Source organism: Hakea prostrata, chromosome 3, assembly GCF_041222555.1.
Source record: "Hakea prostrata isolate BN-2017 chromosome 3, UWA_Hpros_2, whole genome shotgun sequence".
Taxonomy (NCBI): domain Eukaryota; kingdom Viridiplantae; phylum Streptophyta; class Magnoliopsida; order Proteales; family Proteaceae; genus Hakea; species Hakea prostrata.
Window position 1 is genome coordinate 43,042,480 of NC_142602.1, and position 21,147 is coordinate 43,063,626.

Genomic DNA, 21,147 nt, shown 5'->3' on the forward strand with positions numbered 1-21,147 from the left:
AAAGAGATTAGTTAAATAAGGAAAGAAAAATAAAAAATTAAAAACACTAAAATTACTCTAAAAATTATGCCTAATTGACAAAAATCAATCCTAGAAACCATGCTTTGGTTCCCCGGCAACGGCGCCAAAATTTGATCGTGTCGTTAACCAATCAAAAATAAAATCCTATACTAATCTAGCAAGCAGAAAGTACGGGGTCGAACTATGGGGAACTAAAAGGCTAAGTTACTAAGATTGAATTTAACAAAACTAAATTTAAACTAAATCTATTAACTAATGTAAAACGTTAACTGTGAATATGTGAAGATCTTTGGGATTTCGAATCCCCAATGCTTTTCCCTAATCGATATAACTCTACACTTCAAAGCAAATTAGGGATGGTCTTCCTAGATATGCCCTATCTTCGCAAAACTATTGTCCTTCGCGGAAGCTTGGCACGCTTAGTTGGCTGAGCTATAGAACATCTTTGGTCAAACTCAAACACAACCAACTAGAAGAGATAGAACAATCAAATTAATGAAATTAGCATGGTTCATCTACATCCCAAAGAAAAGGAACTAGCTACTCATTATCACAAAGTTCCTAAGAAAAATAAAGATGAAACATAGGGGAAGAGAGAGAGAGAGAGAGAGAGAGAGAGATGTGGTCTTCTTCTTCAGCAATGAGAGAGATGAGAGCCGCATTCGCTGTCTTCTTTTCTGTGGTTGGCTTCTCTTTTATGTCTCCCGCACACAATGAATCCCCTCTCTTTACCAGTCGATTTGACCTTTATTCTTTCGTAATTTGGGAAAAATCAAAACTGGAAAGTTGTATATATTTTCAATATCGTTTCATAGCATCTTGAATCATCGAAATCCAAGCTCATACGAGAGAGATATGACCAAAATACTAAAGGTAGGTCTATTTACCCGATTTTCAGATTTATTACCAATTTTGTTCCTTAGACCTCCACCTATTTCCAATTTGGCTAAGATCTCACTTTTCATGATTTCTTGAGCAGCAAGATTGAATGCCATGATTTAAAATCCACCAATATCAATATTTGCCAACTTTACTCCATATTATCTCTAATATCAAAAATCTCCTTATTCCTGAAAAATACACAAAAATACTCAATTAGATCTCTTTAATTAAATAAGTATGGGGAATTAAATCAAATAAATAATGGTAAATGCATGCTTATCAGGTACCGGCTGGGTGGATGTGATAGATTGGTATCAGAGCCAGGTTCAAGTGGAACGCCAACCACAGAAATGATAACGGGACATTCCGAGTCACAGATCTGAAAGTGACTCATGTGCTCTTATTAGAGGTGAATAATAGATAACCTGGACTAGCAACCAAATTAATGAAGCACAAATTGAATTTCTGAATAAGATACAATAATATAAACAAAATAACTGAACTTCATTAATCACATAAGAAATTTTTACAAGTCTGAAAAGAAATACATCTGGGAAAGCATAAAAGGAAACTCCTAGTACTATTTATCTAGGTGATCAACTCCGACGATCTGTCTGATCCCTCCTAGATCAGAACTCTTCCTCCAATCGTGCAAACCTCTCACCTAAGGTGCACATGTATGACTCCATCCTCCTCTATCCAGCCTCTATAGCCTCCTGACGAGCCTCGATCCTCTCAAGTATGGAATGAATAGATGACTGATGAGAAGCCACACCTGGAGCCTCAGAAGTCTTGTGAGATGGACCTCCAACCTCGAAAAATCACGGAGTAGGAATCTCCTTGTGCCTCCGAATCTCATCCTGACCCTGATCCTCATCTCTCTGATCATCATCATCCCCATGCTCATCATCATCATTATCATTGTCATCATCACCATCATTGGTATCCTCATCCTCTGAGTCATCATCCCCTGATGCCTCATCGGTGTCACCCTCATCCTCCGATCTGGCGGCATTGTGGAGCCCCATCTTCCTGATCAACCATGAGCTGATGTCCTCATCTATGTCTCGGCCCTGAATCACTGGCGTATCCTCCAAGTCCACATCAAAGTGCTCGAAAATGCGTGTCAAGAGTCTACCAAAAGCCAAGTTCCTATCCCCGGGAAACTCAACTCAATCTATCATGACATTCTATATAATGTATGCTAAGTCTATCTGCACTCTAGTGTATATGTTATAGATAACCAATGCCTCCATCGCTGACACCTTGTTGTGGTGCCCTACCTTCGGAACGATGTTTCGCCCGACGATGCGAGCGATAACCCGAGCTAAAGGACGCATCGCGATGCCACTCTCGGGCATATAACAGCCAATGTCATCATATAGAGTCATGCATACCTCGTGTGTCTCGTATGGAAGAAGAGCCTCAGTGATGTCTGTAGCAGCAGGAATCCACCAACGGGAATCCAGTATGTTCGAGACATCCAAGATGCGAGACAATGTCCTAGTAGTGAAAATGATATGTGTACCCCAACCATAGACTCCATGACGATCCTAGAACCATCTCTTGGGTCATCCTCGAAGCGGTAAGTCAGGTTACTATAGAAGTACATGACAAGATCTGGATAGACCAGATATGCCATAGTGTGCAAGTGCAGCCAATCCATAGCCTCTAGTCTCTCTCATATGTGAAATGTCTCTAGGTCATCCAAGACAACCAACTGTCCATGCTTTATCGGTATGTCGTGGAAGTAGTACTCAAATAGAAACTCGGCCATAGGAGTGGTGAAATGCTACTCGTCTGTAACCTCCGATCGTGGAACGTGTCCTCGACCCCTGTCAGCTCGTCGCCCTCCTCTAGGCATAGTGAATCTGTTGAAACAAAGAAGAAATTTCATTTGGATTAGTCCCTGTGTGTATTTGATAGATGAAGGGCATTTTCGTAAAATTTCAGAAAATTTGATTTTAGTAAAATTGCAATTCGAACATACTAACATGTACATAAGAATTGGATAAACATGCTGGAACACTTCGTTTGGTGAAAATCTATCATTTTGACATCTTCAAGGTGGAAATTCAGCAAGTAGGAGAGAGAAAGTTCCTCTTTGGGCTTGCTTTTGTGAATTTTTGAAAATTGCAATTTGACCAAACGGAAAGTGGGAACACCTTCCCCATAGTGAATCAGTCATGTAGAAATTTGTTTCATGTTAAAATTCATTTTGGTTTGAAAATGGGACAAGTTTTTGCAAAGTTGGATTTTTGTGAGATGAATACTGATTTTGGAACCAAAGTGTGTGCAATCTTGTGTTTTAAGCTTGGTCTTGCTTGGAAACTAATGGGAACATGTTTCTAAACATCCCTAAGCATGATTCTAACCATTAGCAACAAACATTAATCAGTTTTGAAGAGAAGCATATCAATGGTAAATGAGATTTGCAAGAAAAGAGAAGAAAGAGAACTTACTTGTGTAGATGATCAAAGGAGACTTGTAAGTGTTGTTGGAGCCTTGAAGCCCTTAGGAACCCTAGAGAGTCATTTTCCCCAGAGCTAAACTTGAAATGGAAATGAGAGAAATGAAAATGAAATGAGGAAGTGGGCCCTTTAATCTGATTTTTCGCACAAAATTTATTTTGGTCGATCCTCTTTGGTCAATGCCATCGACCAAGAAGCATCGACCAAAATATGTCATTTTGCTGCCTTGGGCTGTTTTTGGAAAATTTTGATTTGGGATTGGATTCCATTGGATTTTGATCAATGTTGATTTATTTGCTTGCTATATTGATAGTTTTAACCATGATTTGAGTATCCTAATCACTGATCAAGTTGTTTTCGACAGATTTGAATTTTGGTGTCCTTATCTTTGATTTTTGTAGAATGGTCCTTCTTAGAAACCGTTTCGTTGGTTCCGGTAGTACCGGGAATGAGAAAACACTTGCTGGGGGCTCTGACAAGCAAACTCAGGATGATAGCCACACCACGAATGGCATTCCTTATGCACCTGATATCGGAAGTTTTAAGGATATTGCCAGCGTCATGACCAACATGATGCAATAGCAGGCTGCTCAATTTAATCAGATGATGGCTGGTTTTGCGACCCTTCACAATGAGAACCGTGCCGGAATTCGGACTTCAAGTGCTGCAGCCCCTCTTGTGGAAAGATTCATCGAGACACCCCACACCCGTTTGATGGAAAGTTTCCTAAAATTACAAGTACCTACATTCATTGGAGTAACAAACGATACCCTCTTTCCAAACAAGTGGCTTCGAGAATTGGAGAAAGCTTTTAGACATTTGCAATGTTCTGATGCACAGAAAGTGTTATTTGCCAAGCAGAAGCTTCAGCACGAAGCTGATGCATGGTGGACCTCCACTAGGCCCATCCTCGAGAATCTTAATGCTGGTGTTGTCTCCTGGGAGAAGTTTAAGGAAGCTTTTTGCAAGAATTACTTTCCGAAAGCAGTAAAAGATGTCAAAGAGGCCAAGTTCATGGCTTTAGTGCAAGGTACCTTGTTTGTGCTTGAGTGTCAGCAAAGGTTTGAAGAACTTTTCTTCTTCACCCCCGAATCCATCAAGTCCGATGATGCAAAGGCGAAAAAGTTTTTCAAGGGATTGCGGCCTTCTATCAAGGCATACCTCATAGTCTTACTCTGGAAGGTTATGCTCAAGTTGTCGAAAGCTCAAAGAAGCTTGAAGAGGATGAGAAGGAAAATGCTCGAGTTTAGAGACCCTGGCAACCTAGGCACCCTGGCTTTTTAGACCGCACTGATCGGCGCTTTGCTAGACCTACTCCTTACCCTGCTCCTGCCTTTCAGCCAAGGAATTTTGCCTAGAGTTCTAGTTCTATTCTTGTGGGCCAGCATGGTCAGTCCAGTGGAGTCAGACCTTCGAGAGTTGTATATCCACCTCGGCCTAGGATGGTGAATCCTAGACCTGCATTTCAGAGACCTTCCCCTGTTGCGGCTCCTGTTGGACAGAAAGATTCTACTTGATTCTTCTGCAAGCAGACTAGCCATTATGCCCGCTTTTGCCCAAAGAAACCTGCCCAACCTTATGCTCCAGTCATGAAAGTGCTCCTGTTCCTGCCCCTGCCCCTCCCTCGGCCAGAGTATTCAGCATATCTAGTGTTGAACAGGATCCTTGCCATGATGTTGTTACAGGTACATTGTTAGTTGCTTCATTTCCAGCATTTGTTTTGTTTGATACGGGTGCATCTCATTCATTCATCGCATCTATTTTTGCTTTGAAGACTAACCTGACACCCCAGTGTTTATCTAGTTGTTTGTTGATTAGTAGCCCTATTGGGTTTGCTGTTAAACTAGATAAAGTGTTAGAAGATTGTCCGGTGTTAGTTTGTGGAAAGAACTTGAAGGCAAATCTAGTGTTGTTTGATATGAAGGATTTTGATGTAGTCTTGGTAATTGATTGGTTGACATCCTATAATGCTATAATCTTGTGCCCCTTCGAAGAAGATTCAGTTTCGAAAGGAAGAAAATTCAGTTTTTGAGTTCCAAGGCGTAAAGGGAAGAGTTAGCAAGAAGACTTTGATCGCTTTAATGCAAGTCCACGCTTTGGTGGAAAGTGCTTCACCTGGAAGCAAGGTCAAAGAAGGGAAGAGACTTGAAGAAGTTAGAGTTGCTTGTGAATTTGCTGATGTGTTTCCAGATGATCTGTCAGGATTACCCCCTAATAGGGAAGTTGAGGAGGAAGAGCATGTGAAGCACCTAAACTTCACAATGCAAAGGTTGAGAGAAAGAAACTCTATGCTAAGTTTAGCAAGTGTGACTTTTGGCTCTCAAGGGTAGTATTTCTCGGCCATGTTGTTTCAGCCGAAGGTATTCATGTGGATCATGAGAAGGTACAAAGAGTTGCTGATTGGGAAAGACCGAAGACTGTGACTAAGATAAGAAGTTTCCTTGGATTGGCGGGATACTATAGAAGATTTATTGAGAACTTTTCTAGGTTGACTGCTCCTATGACTAAGCTAATTAGAAAAGAAGAGAAGTTTGTGTGGACCGAAGCTTGCGAGAAGAATTTTGAAGAGCTGAAAGTTAGATTGACAAGTGCTCCGATTTTGACTATACCTGATAGTTCCGGTGGATTGACAGTCTACACTGATGCTTCCAAGATTGGTTTGGGTTGCGTGTTGATGCAACATGGTAAGGTAGCGGCTTATGCCTCTTGGCAATTGAAGGATTATGAGCGGAACTACCCCACTCATGATTTAGAGCTTGCCGCCGTTGTCTTTGCTTTGAAGATTTGGAGACATTACCTGTACAGTGAGAAGATCGTTATCTTCACGGATCATAAGAGTTTGAAATACTTCTTCACCCAGAAGGAGCTAAACATGAGACAAAGAAGGTGGTTAGAATTGGTCTCTGACTATGATTGTGTCATCCAGTATCACCCTGGTAAAGCAAATGTAGTTGCGGATGCTCTTAGTAGGAAAAGCCAAAGGAAGGAATTGAACTTGAATGCTTTGAGTCGGCCTTTGTTGTCGTCGATGGAAAGGTTTGGTTTGGAAGTGGTCCTGAGGGTTCGGATTGTGTTCTTTATGCCATGACGACAAGATCCACCCTTAGAGCAAGAATTGTTGCTTTGCAGAGTTTTGATCTAGAGTTGAAAGAGAAGATTGAGAAGATTGCTTTGAATTCCGAAATGGACCCTGCTTTTAGTACATCTATGGATGGTACTTTATTGTTTAGAGGTAGACTTTGTGTGCCTACTGTTGATGAAATCAAGAAGGAAACATTGAAAGAAGCACACCAGTCCATCTTTACAGTACATAGTACTAAGATGTATAAGGACTTATGGGAACATTTTTGGTGGAATGGTTTAAAAGCTGATGTTGAAGATTTTGTTGCCAAGTGTGAGACTTGTCAACGTGTGAAAGCCGTTCATCAACCTCTGTCTGGATTGCTTTAGCCCCTTCCTATTCCTAGTTGGAAGTGGGAAGATATCTCCATGGACTTCGTGACTAGCTTGCCTCGGACAAGTAAGGGAAATGACACTATGTGGGTGATTGTTGATAGGTTGACAAAATCAGCCCATTTTATCCTTATAAAAATCACTTACACTTTGGATAAGCTAGCTAGGCTTTATGTGGACAATGTAGTTCGTCTACACAGAGTGCCTGTGAGTATTGTTTCTGACCGTGATCCTAGGTTCACCTCAAGGTTTTGGAAAGGTTTGCAGAAAGCCTTGGGAACCCAATTGAATATGAGTACATCCCATCATCCACAGTTTGATGGACAATCTGAGCAGACAATTCAAATACTGGAAGACATGCTTAGATCTTGTGTGGTAGATATGGGTGGAAATTGGGATGAACACTTAGCTTTGGTTGAGCTTGCCTATAACAACAGTTATCAAGCAACAATAGGCATGGCTCCATTTAAAGCTTTGTATGGTAACACTTGTAGGATGCCTTTGTATTGGACTGAAACAGGTGAAAGAAAAGTCTTGGGTCTAGAAATGATTGAAGCTACAAGTGCTATGGTTGACATGATTAGAGAAAGGATCAAGTCTGCCCAGTCTAGACATAAATCTTATGCCGACAAGAGAAGAACCGATTTAGAATTTCTAATTGGAGAGAAAGTTTTCCTCAAAGTATCACCTATGAAAGGGGTGACGAGATTCAATGTGAAAGGAAAGCTTAGCCCTCGCTTCATTGGACCTTATGAGATATTGGAGAAGGCTGGACCTGTAGCATACCGCTTGGCCTTGCCCCCATATCTTGCTAGAGTTCATAAGTTGTTTTATGTTTTGATGCTTCGAAAGTACATAGAAAACCCGGAACACATACTACAACAAGCACCCGAAGGACTTAGTGCTGATCTTTCTTATGATGAAGGATCAGCCGAGATCCTAGACAAAAAGGACAAGCAATTGCGGAATCGCACCATCCCTTTGGTGAAGATTCGGTGGAAGAACCACACCTCGGAAGAAGCTTCATAGGAGAAGAAAGAAGACATGAAGGAGAAGTTTCCTCATCTTTTTGGAAGCACATGTACACTTTCAATTTCGAGGACGAAAGTTCTTTTAAGGGGGGGGAGAATGTAAAATCTAGCCCTATCCTAACCCTAACCCTAGCCCGGATCCACTGTTGTTTATAGGTCCGAAGACCCGAAGCGGTGGTAGAAGAGACTTGTGGACCCTTTTGATTAATAATTATGAGTTGGAGTCTGAGTCCATGGACATTGGCGATGATACCCCTTACTTGAGTACATTGTAGGTGTTTAGTGAGAATTTGTGTATCGAAGAAGAGTGAATTAGTTGAAGTACCTAATGGACTCCCACGCACAATCCGAAGGTATTTCCCAAAACTAGAATTCTTGATTGAATTGTAGAAAAAAAACCTATTCAATTTGACCCTGTATAGCCTTCCAAACCCCTTCTTGAAGTTGCTAAACTAATTATGATTTTCTGTTGAATTCTGCTTTGGTCGATCCTCTTTGGTCGATGCCATCGACCAAAGTTTCCAAGACAGACAAGTTAATGATTCTTTGGAATATTCCCTATTCTATTTATACTACCCTCGTGTTTTGAGCCCTATTGCAATCATTATCACTCCTGAGAACTTGGGGAGAGCTTCCCAAAGCACCTCCTAGGCATTTGTGAAGAAGATTCCACCCAAATCATTGTTAATCATTGTTCCTTGTCTCCATCAACAACTACAAGGTATGATTCATCACTTCCACTCTCTATTCAATTCTTTTCTATTCTTTTCAATCCCTCTTTTGCTGTTGAGACCTTGGAGATGGTGCTGCAACCTTGCAACCATCACTCCAAGTGTCCACTCTTGCTTAACCTATGATTCTCTCCCTTACCCATTGATGACATGCTCTCATTTCAAGCCTTGCATATGCATTCTTTGATTTTCTTCTTATCTTCATGCCTTCTTGTACAAAACTGAGATATAGTGTGCTATGTATATGTTTATCACTAGCATATGATCCTAATTCAATTGCTATAAGTTCCCTTAGCTAATGCATGCTTTTCCAATGCAAATGCAATTGATTTCAATCCATGCTATGATGCTTGTCTATTGAACTTAGTATCTCAATTTGGGGCTTTCTATTTTGACCATTAGATTATGTTAATTCCTTGATTTGTAGTGTCCTCATATTGTTCTTGAGCATCCCTCCAAGTTCCGGATCGATCCGAACCTTGGAAGATCAATTTCGGACCAAAATCCCCAAAACCCATTATGCAGCCCTGAAGGCAATTTTGGTCGATCATCTTTGGTCGATGCCATCGACCAAGAGCATTGACCAAACTTGCTGCTGACAGCAACTTCAACCAATTTTGACCCGTTCGACATACGATCTTCCTGATTTCTTCTCTAATCTCTTATTTATGTTTGTTTAGGGTCTTAACACTACTTTTGGATCATTCCTTGGTAACTCTTGATTTGTCATCAACTCAGCCTAAGGTAAGGATGGTTATCTCCATAAACACATAGGCTATGAACTTATGTTTTGGTGCTTATACTTAGTGAACATAGTCTCTTAATTGCTTTTGAATATTATAGGACTGCTATACATGTTTTAGAATAGTAGTATTGTGATTTCATATACTCTTGTCATAATGATTTATTATTCTTGTTACTTGTATTCATGATGGATCATTTTGATGTTATGATTTAACTTTTATCATGATGATGTATCAAATGTATGAGATATGATGGACTTGAGTATGTGATTGCCTAGGTATAACTTGGGATTGGGGAGTGTCCTATTGACGCTTCTGTCCTTGGGCAACGGAGGGAATAGTATGGTATGTTCTCCGAAGGTGCCTATCGACACTTTCCCGGGTTATTGGATGGCATAATAGGATTGTCTAGTTGTGTGGCTAGGATTGTCCTTGTCGTGTCAGACCCGAATCAAAAGGGCATTGAGACCGAACGACCCGTGGTAGTGTATGGTTTGATGGGCGCTCAAGACCGGTAACCAACCCCAGGGGAGGACATAAACCATGCTACGAACACTCGAAAGGGGCCATTTATTGTTAGGGTTGCAAATAGCTAGACTTGGGCTCACGGGCGCTTGAAGATCGGTGGGTCATATTTGTGAGAGGACATGAGAGCTTCCCGTCTACTATTTGTGGATGACCAATAGGGTTGATGAGTCCGGTGGGTAATATCCGTGACTCTAGTGTGAAGGATACCGGAAAGGATCCCGGGATGGGAGGAATGGACGTATCCCGAATCTGACTTGATACGACTAAGTAGATGACTTGCATTGGGCAAGGCTTTACCTTGACATGCGCCAATACTTAGACCAAATGGTGATGTGAGAGAGCGGTGACCGAAACCCCAACCATGGATTTGTCCGAGAGGGATGCAGGACCCAATTCCCCCCGAGTATTGTGTGATTGAGACTTACCTAAAGAAGTATGGTGATATGGCTTAAAGCATGTCTATCATAGAGACTAGCATTCATACAGTTAGAATCATACTTGCATCATATGTTTCATATCACATTGCGTTATGCCATGATTTGTATTTATATGATTATGAATTATGGAATAATTGCATTGCTTTTGAACTCATTCCTTTTGTGCAAATGTTGTTAGATTTTCCCACAGGTATTAAAGACTCTGATGGCACACTCTACGAGACGGAGTTTAATCCCTCATACTACCCTCCGGGTGGTAGCTACGGTGAAGATGAGAGTTATGGTGCCAAAGAGGATTACTCTACGTACCAGGGTTAGCCCTATTATAGTGAGGGAGCGGCCGTGCTGGGCTTTCTTCGTCCACACTTTTGAGGAGACAATTATTAAGATAGAAGAAACCCTTGCTTAGTGCCCCACTGCCTTGGATTTTTGTTAAACATTTGGGTTATGTAATTAACTTTCTTGAGTTACTCTTTAAACTTGGGATTGTAACTTAACTTGATTTTACTACTTTTCCACTGCCTTTGAGAGAGTGACTTTCACTCATTTCTCATTCTTATGATTACACTTATACACTTGGTATCATTTATTTCCGCACTCTGATTATTTCATCTTATCTTATTCATGATATATGTTATTTATTGCTTTTACCTTGATTGTCATTGTTCATGATTGTGTTATCGTGTATGTGGGAGGCATGGTCCCTCGATGCTTGATCCTTGGACTGTGGATCACATTCTCGAGTATGCCAGATAGGGTATCGACTAGGTGGATGTGACACTTACCCTCAGATCTCTCAATCTGGGTGAGCTGCATCTGTCAAATGGTCCTCGGTCCCAATAACATATCTTAGAGCTCCAGTTACCACCTCCGTATCCTCTAGCCTCACCCCAATGTGTCGGAAGACCAATGTTAGTAATCTCCCAAAACAAAGGTTCCTCGTACTCGGATGCACCACCAAATCTATCATGACGTTCTGGATGATGTAGGTCAATCTGAAATCCCATGTAAATGTGATATATGACTAGGGCCTCCATCACTGTGACCCGATGATGATGTCTGGCCTTTGGTATAATGTTTTGGCCCACAATGCGACCGATAATTCTAGCCAAATCCATCATCTGTCCATTGTTCCATGGAGCGTAGCACTCTCGGTCATTCCAAAGAGTGGAACATATCTCGCGAAGCTCATATGGCACCAGGTAGCTGTCCACCTTAGCTCCTGTAGGTATCCACCTGCACTCGTGTGGGTAATAAGGCACTTGGAGAATGAGCCAGTGTCCTTGTGGAAAACCTAATTTGTGTCTCCCAGACCCAGCTCTCTATGATCAGTTGAAAAGGACGGCCCCGACCTCTGGCTTCCTCAGTAGATGAGAGGTTGCTGAAGAACAATCTCACTAGCTCAAGGTACACGAGCAAGTCTGCCGTGAAGAGATGAGTCCTGTAAAACCCAGCCCTAACCTTGACCCGAAAACCTTGTTATTTGTAGGTCCAGTGACCCGAAGTAAAGTAAGAAGTCAGCTTTGGGCCATCCCAGTGGAGGACTTGGTGTCTGGCTTTGAATCCATGAGAGTTGATGATGAAGTTCTATTTATGGAAACTGAATCTTGATGAAGATCGGATTAGTTGATGGACTTGGAGTGCTCTCTATCATGGTTTGAAGGCATCTCTACCTATTAGGTAAGTCACTTGATATGTGTGCAAAACCCCTTTAGGATTGGATTTGATCTGGGTCTTCAATTCCCTGTTTTGGAATTCTTTATGCATTGGTCGCGATTGGTCGATTGGACCAGTCGACCAATCCACTCGACCAATGGGTGCTGTCTTTGGCAATTAGGTCTTGCTTGCTCTATTTAAGTCCAATCTCGAGTCTACTTCGTATTTGCTGCCTCCAAACTCTTTGGAACGAACCAAAGACCTCTGCAAGTCATCTCCCTTGCATCCTTGGTGATTTTCTTGACGGATCTTCGTCAAAACTCTTCCTTTTGCATCAAAGGTATGTCTACACTCTCTTCTTCTCCTCCATCTCTGTTTTTCTTTTCTTTTTGAGTTGAGACAGTAGAGGAGATGCTGCATTCTCTGTTGCAAACATCTCTGGACTTGTCTCTCATGATCTTCCTAAGGATTAATGGCTAATGCAATGATCTTAACCATGATCATTGCAAGCTTTTGAAGGAATCATGATCAAACCATGATCTAGTCTGTGTTTATCTTTTTATTTGAATTCTGATCTCCTTGGATCTACTATATTGATCATGTTAGTAGTCAATTGCTGTGTTTTCTTTTCATGATCCATGATCTATCAATCTCTAGTTGTTTCTCTTCTACCATACCATGTTTTCTTCATGAATCATGATAATTACATATATGGTAGGTTTTGTTTCCTTATTTAGATTTATACTCTTAGGTCTATTTTCTTGAAGATCTAAGTATGCTTTTCATGATACCTTTACCTGAATCAATGATCCATTCCCCTATTGTTCTTGTCTTTGATTTCTATCTTGAATTCTTCAAGAACCATGATTGATCTAATTATGGTAACTTTTTGTTTCCTAATTTGGATCTTGATGACTTGATTTGATTAGTGTTTTGAGATCTCCTATATGTTAGGATACTACTAATGTAGTTTACCCCTTGATTAGTACGCTTTTGAACCACCAAATTCGGATTTTATATCTCAAAACTCTGATTTTATAGGCTACTGTCTGCATTGGTCGACTGATTGGTCGACTGAACCAGTCGACCAATCCACTCGACCAATGAGTACAACAACTCGGAATTGGTCTGTCTTGGATGTTTTGGTATCTTTTCTGTTAGGGATCTTTCCTAATATGTTGTATACACTTGTTTAGGACCTTCTTCTCAAGTTTGTCAAGATCTTACTTGATTTCTTAGGATTCCCTTGCGAGTTATAAAAGGTAAGGATGGTTACTTCTTTAACAACATAAATTGCATATCATAGTTTCTATATTTGAATCTTGTTAAGTTATTTCTTTAATTAGATTCTTATAATGTTATACTACTGTGGTACTGTCTTCATATCAGTAGCATTACTTATTCATATTGAATTGACTCATGTATGATTTACTTACCAGTTATATACAAATTGATTTTAATTATTGATTTCTTTCCATATATGAAGTTACCATATATGTGATGATATGAATTGATGCATGTGTATGCTTAAGTATGGTTTGGAAAGGAGAGGTGTCCTTTTGACACTTCTGTCCTTGGACAACTACGGGAATATTATGGGATGTTTTCGGAGATGCCCTCTGGACACCTTCCTAAACTGTTGGATGACATATTTAGGACTGTCTAGTAGTGTTTGGCTAGGATGTCCCGTTATGTCAGATCCTAATCGGAGGGGTATTGAGACCAAACGACCCGTGGTAGCAATGGGGATTCGTGGGCGCTCAAGACCGGTAACCAACCCGTGAGAGGACAGGAATCACATTGTGGGGACCATTTATTGGTAGGGTTGCATATGGTTAGACTTGGGCTCACGGGCGCTCAAGACCGGTAACCAACCCGTGAGGGGACGTGAGAGCTCCCGTTTACCATATGTGGATGACCAATAGGGTTGATGAGCCCGCAGTCAGGGACTATGAGGATTCTAGTGTGAATGATACCGGAAAGGATCGTCAGGGACGAGGAATGGACGTATCTGGATCTGACTTGATGTAACTAAGTAGAAGACTTGCATTTGGCTAGGCTTTACCCTGACATGCGCCGGTACTTAGACCAATGGTGATGTGAGAGAGTGGTGACCTATACCCCCAGCCATGGAATGTCCCGAGGGATGCCGGACCCATTACCAACTGATGATGAGTGATTGAGACCTTCCTAAAGAAGTACGGTGCTATGACTTAAAGCATGTCTGCCAATAGAGACCAGCATATGTAGAGTTAGATTCATACATTCATTGTTTGTCTCATAACATATTGCATTTATGTTTGTTCTGAAATCCTGCCATTTATGTTATTATGGATTTAACTGCCTTACTGAGTTTCTTTGAAACTCATTCCTTTATTGTACAATGTTTGTTAGACTATTCTACTGTGTCTGAATATCATGATGGCCCCTATGAAGAAGCGCAAGGAGAAGAGGCATATCTCCGGGAAGGTGATTGCGGTTACAACAATTACACTGAAGATCCCGCGAGTGGTTATGCTCCGTACGATGCTTAGTCCGACCATAGAGTGGAAGCGCCCTTGTGCTGTTTATGAGATTTATACTTATAGGGATGTTGTCTATAAAGTTGAGAACAATTTAGTTACCCATTGTACCTGCTATTGGGATTAGATTCTATCTTGCTTATTCTCTTTTAGAACTACTTTTCCGCTGGTTGTAGAGTGGGATTTCGCCTCACTTTACTTATCTGATTTAGACACTTTGATTTTATCTAGTACTCTGATTTATATATGATTCATTCTTTCCTTATTTGGATCTATGGTTTATCTTCCGCACTTTTATTATTATTGTTCATGATTATGTTATTGTTTATGTGGGAGGTTGATTACTCAATACCTGATCTTCGGGCTGTGGATCACACTCTCGGGTATGTCAGATAGGGTACCGGCTGGGAGGATGTGACAAGTCCACTCCATAGTGTCAAATCTCTATCAAATCCTGAATACCCTAAGCTGTGGTAGGTGAAGTAGACAACCGAACTTGATACGACAGTACTCGAAGTACGCCTCGTACAGGAACTCTGCTTACAACGTATCAAACCGGTCAAGTAGTAGAACCTCCACTTGTGGCTGAGATGGAACCTAACCTCTACCTCTCCTAGCACCCACTAGACGACCCCGACCCTGACCTCGTGCTCATCCCTGCATAGTGTGTATGTCTGTGGAAAAGACGAAGGAAATTAATTGTCAGTGTAGTTTTGAAAAATTCAGCAAGAAGGGCATTTTCGTAATTTTTTGAAAATTTTCAATTTTGGGAAAAATGCAAATTGAACATACTAGCATGTGCATAATACTTGGAATAACATGTTAAGATGTTTTATTTGAAGAAAATCCATCGAAACCTTGGTCTAAAGTCAGAAATTCAGCAAAAAGGAAAATTGGGGATTTTTGCAAATTAGTTCAATATTGGATTTTTGAAATTGTGAAATTGGTTGAATCAAACTACATGTACACATCTACAATATCATTGCAAGCATGTAGCATTTGATTTCATGCGAAAACTCCTAGCAATTTGTGAGAAATCAAAGTTTTCCTAAAATTTGGAACTTTCGGTTGCGATAACAGTGAAAAAGTGCTAGATTGTGTTAGAACTTGTTGTCTAAGCATGGCATTGTGTTAAAAACTCATGGAACATCTTTCTAAGTGTTCTTAGACATGATTTCTAGCAATAGACACAAGCAAAACATGATTTGTTGAAGGGCAAGCATGAGAAGTTGCATTTGAGAGAGAAAAAGAGTTTTTACCTTGTGTGATGATCTATGTGTGATGAAGAGTTGTTGTTGAAGCACCAAACCAACTTGGAAACACTTAGAAAGACCTTAGAACCTCTTCTCCAGAGCTCCCTCTCAAGTTTGCAAGGTTTGAAATGAAGCGTTGTGACTTAAAACCTGATTTTTCGCGTGCTGCCAAGTTTGGTTGATTGGTTGGTCGACTGGGCCAATCGACCAAGCAGTCGACCAACAGTCACAGTAGCTCCAATTTCTGATGAATTTTGGGAAAATGTGATATTTTCCCTATGATTGTTTATTTGATGACTAAATGGATGTATATAAGCCTGATTTAAGATTTCCAATCATTTGGACATGTCGTTTATGTTGAATCTTCGATTTTCGATGTTTTTCGGTTTTACAGAATGGTTCTATTGAGAAATGGTCGTGTTGGATCCAGCAGCAACGGGAATGAAGAGACACCAAATGGTGGTTCTAATCAGCAGACTCGTACTGATGATCAAACTACTAATGATATACCCGATGCCTCGAACATAGGAAGTTTTTGTGATATTGCCAACATTATGGGCAACATGATGTAGCAGCAAGCAAACCAGTTTAATCAGATGATGATGGGTTTCATGACTCTTCACAATGAGACTCGTTCTTGGTGTGAACGAAACCCTAATACTGCAGTCTCGAATGCGGAAAGGTGGGCTGGAACTCCTCATACACGTCTGATGGAGAGTTTCTTGAAGTTGCAAGTGCCCACCTTCACCGGAGTGTCCAAAGATACCTTGTTTCCGAACAAGTGGCTACGAGAGCTAGAGAAAGCTTTCCGTCATTTGCAGTGTTTTGAAGCTCAGAAGATTTTGTTTGTTAAGCAAAAGCTCCAGCACGAAGTTGATACTTCGGCCCATTTTAGAAGAACTACATGCAGGTGTTGTGACTTGGGAAATTTTCAAAGAGGCTTTCTACAAGAATTATTTCCCTGTAGCTGTGAAGGATGCAAAGGAAGCCGAGTTTATTGCTTTTGTGCAAGGACCCCTATCTATGTTGGATTACCAACAGAAGTTCGAAGAACTTTTCTTCTTTGCTCCTGACTCTTTAAAGCCTGACCGTGCGAAGGCAAAGAAATTCTTCAAAGGATTGCGGCCTGCAATCAGGGCGTATCTCACCGTTCAGCCTATTGAGAGCTATGCCCAGGTGGTTCTGAATTAGAAAAAGTTGGAAGAGACTGAGAAGGAGAGCGCTCATGTGCAAAGACCGTGGCAGTCAAGGAATCTTGGCTTAGTTGACCGTACTGAGTGAATTTGTTAGACCCACACCATAACCTACTCTTGCTTTTTAGCCTAGGAGTGTAGGTCAGAGTCCTGGAATTTCGCAAGCCGGTCAGCATAGTCAGTAATGCGGGAATAGGCAAGCTGTGAATATTCCTAATGCTAGGCCTGTGAATGCTAATTCTAGACCCATGGTTTAAAAGCCCCCTATTGCAGCAATTCTAGTTGGACCTAGGGACCTTGTTTGCTTTTTTTGTAAGCAGACTAGGCACTTCCCTTGTGCTTGTCCAAAGAAGCCGGTTCAGCCGTCAGCCCTTGTAGCAAAGAGTGCCCCTGCCCCTCCTTCCGGAAGAGTGTTCAGTATTTCTGGTACTGAGCAAGATGTGAACCACGATGTGGTAACAGGTACATTGTTAGTTGCTTCTATATCTGCATTTGTTTTATTTCATACGGGTGCATCTCATTCGTTCATGTCATCTGCATTCATTAAGAAGACTAACCTAACACCCAAGAATTTATCTAGTTGTTTGATTATTAGTACTCCTCTGGATCTATTGTGAAACTAGATAAAGTGTTAGATAAATGTCTTGTTTTGGTTCGTGAGAAGAATTTGGAAGCTGATTTAGTACTTCTCGATATGAAAGACTTTGATGTCATTTTTGGAATCGATTGGTTGATAGCCCATAAAGCTGTAATTCATTATTCTTCAAAGAGAATTCAGTTTCAGATTTGTGGAAATTCAGTTTTTGAATTTCAAGGCGAAAGAGAAAGAATTGGTAAGAAGACCTTGACCGCATTAATGAAAGATGCTTCATCTGAAAGCAAGGTTAAGGAAGAGAAGAAGATAGAAGAAGTCAAGGTTGTTTGTGACTTCGTTGATGTTTTCCCGGATGATCTATCAGGGCTGCCCCCGGATAGGGATGTTGAGTTTTCTATTGATTTAATCCCTAGAGTTGCTCCAGCATCTAAAGCTCCATATAGAATGACTCTTACCGAACTGAAAGAACTACAAAACCAGCTGAATGAGTTCTTAGTTAGAGGTTTTGGGTGAAGAAGGGCTTGTTTAATGTTTGACCTTGAAGTTGGACCTTAAGTACCGTGTTGTTATCCTTGGAAAGTCCTAGGAAGTCAAGTTGGACCTCTCCCAAAGTGAAGGGAAGTCTTTATGGGCCATCTCAGTAGAAGACATGGTGTTTTGACCCAAAACCCATGGATATTGATGATGGTGCTTCCTTATTGAAACATTACTTGATTTGGAGTTGGACTACTCATTGATGAAGAACTTGGTTGATGGGCCTAAAGCCTAGTTGGGCCTGATTTGAAGACATCCCTCCATATTAGGTAAGTAGTATGATGTGTTGAAAGTGTCACATCCACCCAGCTGGTACCCTACCTGGCATACCCGAGTGTGTGATCCACAGCCCCGAAGATCAAGTATCGAGGTAATCAACCTCCCACATAGACAATAACATAATCATGAACATAAATAATCAATGTACAAAGTATAATCCAAAAGATCCAAATAAGGAGAGAATAAATCATATGTAATCAGAGTACGAAAGACAATCAGAATGTCTAAATCAATAAAGTAAAGTGAGGCGGAATCCCACTTTACAACCAACCAAAAAGTAGATCACAAGTCAAAAGAAAGATTACATCTGGTTCTAAGATAAGAAAGAAAGATATAGCAAACTAAACTAGAGTCTATTCTATCTTATAAAGAACTTCTTCATAAACATAGACTTCATCAATGATGCTCAGACGTTCCCACTCCATAGTAGGGCTAATCCTGGTAACAAGCAAAACCACTTGAGGAATCCTCAATGTAATCTTCATGGTTGCCAACACCTTGCGTGAAGTACGCCTCTTCAGTTTGTGCTTCCTCATATTGACTTTCATAGTCATCAGTACTTGTAGAGAGTAATCTAACAAAACATTGCACAAAAGAATGAGTTTCAAAGAAACCCAGTAAGACAGCTAATCCATAACAACATAAATGACAGGATTTCAAAGCAAAGTAAAATGCTATATGATATGAAACACATGATGCAATATGATTCTAACTCTATGTATGCTGGTCTCTATTGGCAGGCATGCTTTAAGTCATAGCACCGTACTTCTTTAAGAAGGTCTCATCACACAACGCCTTTTGGTAGTGTGTCTGGCATCCCTCAGGACATTCCATGGCTGGGGGTTAAGTCACCACTCTCTCACATCACCATTGGTCTAAGTACTGGCGCATGTCAGGGTCAAAGTAACCTTTCTGTGAATGAATTAATTGTTTTGCTACTATAGCCTTCGTAACTTGTTGCCAAGCGCAAAGTCTTTTTGCAAATAATTCAGGTTAAATAACTAAAGATTTCATGAATAGTCGAGAAGGACCTAAAAGTGATTATCTTTAAAGAAAGATGCAAGTCCTTATCCAATGTGCAAATAACTAACGGGAAGGATCCAAATAGATTTTATCTTTTAAGGAAAAGATGCAAGTCCTTAATAAAGGCGCAAATAACTAAACGGGAAGGACCTGAATAGGTTCTATCTTTTGGAGAAAGATGTAAGTCCTTATCCAAGGTGCAAATAACTAACGGGAAGGACCCGAGTAGATTTAATCTTTTAAGGAAAAGATGGAAGTCCTTAATAAAGGCGCAAATAACTAAACGGGAAGGACCTGAATTTAACTTTATAAAAAGTGCTAGTACTTAAAAAAGGGTTGAGACATTGGAGATGGTGCTGCAACCTTGCAACCATCACTCCAAGTGTCTACTCATGATTAATCTGTGATTTCTTTAGCCATCTATTGATGCTATGCCTCCATCTCAAGCCTAGCATATGCATTTCTTGATTTTCCTCTCAACATCATGTCATTTTGTACAAAACTAAGTTGTATGGTATACTATGTTCATGTTTATCCTTATTATTTGATTCCAAACGAATTTCTATAAGTTCCCCTAGCTATTTCATGCCATTTCTATGTCAATGCAATCAATCCCAAGCCATGCCATAATGCTTGTCACTTGAACTTGATAGCTCAAATTGGGGCTTTCTATTTAGACCATTGGATTATGTTGTTTTCTTGATTTATAGTGTCCTACTACTGTCCTTAAGCAATCCCCCAAGTTTCAGATTGATCCGAACACCGGAAAACCAATTTCGGATGAAAACCCCCAAAATCCACTATTCTATCCCGAAGAGAATTTTGGTCGATCCTCTTTGGCGATGCCATCGACCAAAGTTGTTGCTGATAGCAACTTTAGCCAGTTTAGAACCATTTCACATCCGATCTTTCCGATTTCTTCTCTAACTTATTATTGATGTTTGTTTAGGGTTTTAACAATTCTTTTGGACCATTTCTTGGTATTCTCAATTCATCATCAACTCAACCCAAGGTAAGGATGGTTATCTCCATAAACAATATAGGCCATCAACTTATGAATTGTGTTCTTGCTTAAGGAATAGAATCTCTTGAATTCTTTTAATTATCATAAGACTGTTATACATGTGTTAGGACAGTAGCATCGGAATTCTTATACTCTTGTCATGTTAAATTATTATTGATTACTTATGTCTATGATGATTCATTTCAATATCATGATGTAACTTTTATTATGAAGATGTATTGGATGCATGAGAAATGATGAATTTGAATATGTGATTGCCTACGTATAACTTGGGATTGGGGAGTGTCCTATTGACACTTCTGTCCTGGGGCATCGGAGGGAATAGTATGGGATGTTCTCCGAAGGTGCCTATCGACACTTTCCCGGGTTATTGGATGACATACATAGGATTGTCTAGTGAGTGGCTAGGATTGTCCTTGTCATGTCAGACCCGAATCGGAAGGGCATTGAGACCGAACGACCCGTGGTAGTGTATGGTTTGATGGGCGCTCTAAGCTAGTAACCAATCCGGTAGGGGACATAAACCATGCTACGGATACCCAAAAGGGGCCATTTATTGGTAGGATTGCAAATGGCTAGACTTGGGCTCACGGGCGCTCAAGACCGGTAACCAATCCGTGAGGGGACGTGAGAGCTTCCCGTTTACTATTTGTGGATACCAATAGGGTTGTGAGTTCGAAATCTGGGATTTCGCTGACTCTAGTGTGAAGGATACCGGAAAGGATCGCCGGGGGCGAGGAATGGACGTATATGGATCTGACTTGATACGAC